Source organism: Mya arenaria, chromosome 13 (genome assembly GCF_026914265.1).
Source record: "Mya arenaria isolate MELC-2E11 chromosome 13, ASM2691426v1".
Taxonomy (NCBI): Eukaryota; Metazoa; Mollusca; class Bivalvia; order Myida; family Myidae; genus Mya; species Mya arenaria.
The window spans coordinates 50,370,305-50,374,679 of record NC_069134.1 but is presented as its reverse complement, the minus strand read 5'-3'; positions in this window follow the sequence as shown (position 1 = coordinate 50,374,679).

The window sequence follows — 4,375 nt, the reverse complement described above, 5'->3', positions numbered from 1 at the left end:
GTTGATGACGTCATTAGTAAATGCGTTCCTTTTATATTAGTCACATGATGTTTTACGTTTTGGTTTTCGTCGACAGCGGTGTGATCTGATACAGCTCGTATGCTACATGGTGGAAAATCTGAAACAAAGAAAATATTTTATGATACACAAAAACAATTTGAAAGCACGTTTTAGTGAGAAATAACTTATGAGAAATAAAAAAAAATAATTTTATATTTGTTTCAAGCGGCTAAAAGTATAATAATATATATAATACACAACTGCTCTGTATGATTGTCAGCACCACGCAAATGTTAACTTTAGTGTCGCAAAAATACTGTTTAAGGTATATAAACTGTATATATTGTATTTCATACCTGTATATAGAAAAGGAATATACTATAAAATGTTTTCCGACCTAACATTTATGGGCATAATATAAACATCAATATTTGAGATCAGGTACAAAAGTGCTCGTAGTAAGCTATTCTGAACAATCGTTGACATTTAGCCGTTTTCAACAGAACATAACAGAAGATAACAGAACATAACAGAAGATAACAGAATATAACAGAACATAACAGAAGATAACAGAACATAACAGAAGATAACAGAATATAACAGAACATAACAGAACATAACCGAAGATAACAGAACATAACAGAACATAACAGAACATAACAGAAGATAACAGAACATAACAGAAGATAACAGAACATAACAGAAGATAACAGAACATAACAGAACATAACAGAACATAACAGAACATTAATTTCTATTCCACTTAAGCAGAAAAACCGTCATAGCAATATCTATAGAAACAAAAACATATCGTATTAAACAGTTTGCTAGTGAGAAATTCACCAGCCACATCTTTGACCTAACCTTCGTTGAAAGTAACTGGACAGGTGGTTTTTTACCTATTAAACTTAAAATAATTTTGAAAAAAACATGTGTAATGCTGAGTCAAAAATTTGCTCACTGTTCAACTGTTCGGAAAACCTTTTTAGCACTATTGACGCAACATGTTTTACAAACGCTAAATATTACTTCTAATTAATGGTTCTTTCAATGTGATTTATGTTCGAATAATATGTCTGTCGGAAGTGAATCGCTAGGTCATATGTTCCATAATACCGGACATTAACTTATCCGCTAGATCTACATGAAAATTGTTCACAACGTTTGACTTTTAGTCTTTTTTGTAAATTTAGAGATTTTTTTTTTAATTCTATGATTGGAAATATTGGTCAGACAAGCAAATCTTATGAAACTTTGCACGAATTGTCGTTTCTAAAATTGTGTTAATACCCTAGTCGATAAATTTGCTCACCACATTCTCATGAAATTTGGGCTTTGTAGGGTTAAATATAAGTCACAAGGTCACAAAATGGATCATAATGCTTGACCTCTCTTTGCGATATTGATGAAACTTGGTACAGAGTCATCCTAGGCTTTTTAATCATGTTCTACTCAATTTGTTTTACACTAAATCAGAAAATATAGTTCGATAAAATCTAGTTAAAGTTCAATTAAAACCGTTTCTCACGGAATTCGGTTGAGTTATAAAGATCTCGTTCAAAGTCTTTTAATCTCCTGTTTTCACATTAAGAGTTTGCGCGCTGGTAATCGATATAACCCATTAAAGGCCCTCTTGTTAACAAACTTAGCACTGTCTATTCTCTAACTTTATATTCTCCAATTACGTTAACTATATTAGAATGAGTATTCGTATTTCTCGCATAAGTTTGATAACTGTTCGAGTGTTATCAAACACCCAGAAGTTATGTCCCATAAGTGGTTGTGTAGCTCTTGTGTCATGTATCCTAATATAATAAAAATGAGGAAGAATCACTCCGCTATATATCAAAATATCTCCTCAATGTTTTGAAACACGGACATTTCGAGTGGTGAAAGCGAAAAGGTTCTAAGTTACATTTAATAAACAAGAAGATAGAACCTTTTCGCTTTTAATCCCCGATTTGTAGTTTGATTACCTTCAAGCAACTAACATTAACCTCAACTGACTAACTATTTGAAACGTACATCCACTACCAGGATAATTAATTATACAATGGTTAAAGCTCATAGGTTATCACTTTAAACGATTACCCTGGTTAGAGGCACACCATAAGACCAACCAGACACTAATCCAGAGAAACTAAACGCCGAAAATATCAGAGACAGCCCAGACAGCAATCGCCTATCGGATAGATATCGGACCGATATATTTCATAAATCGGGTAGATATCAAAAACGCCATCTATCCGATATCGATTTGCCAATCGGTTACAAGTCTGACCGATATCTTGTCGGGCAGATATCGGGCCGATAAAACGTTTGTCATCTGACTATCATTTGTCAGTCTTCGGTTCGACATTCTTTCAGATAACTTGTGGCTTCAGATAAATTATGTATTTAGATCAAATTTTTTGTGGACTAGACGTGCTACGCCAGACACACTATTTAAATGCAGGCAAGAAGATCCAGCCTTTTTAAGGTGTAAGTAATTATTATTTCATTCATGTTCATGAAAACATTTCTAAAAATAACTTATATCCGTTTTAGTAGTGTTTTATAAATTACCTTATTTGGTCATATTCGAGATATTTATAATGGAAATTTCAAACAAATGAACTTAAATTCACGTGAATTGAAATCAAGGGGAGTGATAGATATATTCTAGAAGAAAGGGTTTCACCAACGTACGGATATCGGTCTTATATCGATTTTGACATCTATCTGATATTTAAAAAGAAATCGGTCCGATATTGAACAGACTTATTTTTCGATCGTTTCAAAAATATTCATAAACTATTCAATATTTATTAAGAGTATTTTATTTATTAAACTATTTGAATAACAAATGAGCTACAGTGTACCAATAACCATTCAGGGATAATTTCGTAAATATCAGACTGTTATCTGGCCATCATCGGGACGATCTGCCGACATTCCGACCAGATGCCGATATATATCCGATACGGCCATGCTCACTGAGAGAAAACATATGCATCAACACGCCTTTACTAACAAATATGAGGGTTTCCCCCCTCGGAACAGTCGGCGAAAAAGACGTTCACTCGGAATTTTCAATCGGGATTAAGTTCTTATCAAAACGGTGCTTATCTACATCTGAATCATTATGGTTTGCCTACACGAGCGCAATAGACACATTCAATCTCCTCGGTCAGACTTCCTGACAGAACAGCATCATTGATTTCTATAGAAGAGTTTAATTCCTGTGGTGTTCATGTCCAAATATATGTTGAGAGTTCCCTCAGAGCCATGTGTGTTTAAAACACGCAGTCTCTAGAGGAGAAGAAATCAACTCGGCTATTTATGCACCGGAGAAATAAAATGATTACAACTTGTTTCAACTAGATCATGACATCTTCTTACCAGAACAAAAAGAAAATCCACACGAGACGTAATATTTATGGATTGGTTTCTTCATTGTAAACTACGAAGACAAAATGCAATTAACTGATTGACACTTTTGATCCTTCTTAGAACAAAACAAAACTATACATCTGTAAAATTAGTAAGTGGAGCTCATTTGGAGATCTTCGTTTGTCTATTTGCACAAATATACTTTTGTCCGTTTGCACAAATAAACCGTTGTCCGTTTGCACACACATACTTTTGTCCGTTTGCACAAACAAACGTTTGTCCGTTTGCACAAATATACTGTCGTCTGTTTGCATAAATATACTTTTGTCCATTCGCACAAATACACGGTTGTCCGTTCGTTTGCGCAAATATACTTTTGTCCGTTTGCACAAACATACGATTAACTGTTTGCAAAATTATACTGTTGTACGTTTGCAAAAATATAGTTTAGTCTGTGCGAACACACACACTGTTGTCCATTTGCACAAATATACCTTTGTCCGTTCGCACAAACATACTTTCTTATCCGTTTGCGCAAATATACTCTTGTCCGTTTGCACAAACATACTTTTGTCCGTCTGCACAAACATAATTGTGTCCGTTCGCACAAACATACTTTTGTCCATCTGCACGAATAAACTGTTGTCTGCTTGCATAAATATACCTTTGTCCGTTTGTACAAACACACGTTTGGCCGTTTGCACAAACATACGATTGTCTGTTTGCAAAAATAAACTGTTGTCCGTTTGCCCAAACATACTTTTTTATCTGTTTGCGCAAATATACTGTTGTCCGTTTGAAAAAACATACTTTTGTCCGTCTGTACAAACATACTTTTGTCCGTTCGCACAAACATACTTTTGTCCGTCTGCACAAATATACTGTTGTCCATTTGCACAAATATACCTTTGTCCGTTTGCACAAACACACTGTTGTCCATTTGCACAAATATACCTTTGTCCGTTTGCACAAACACACTGTTGTCCGTGTGCACAAACATACT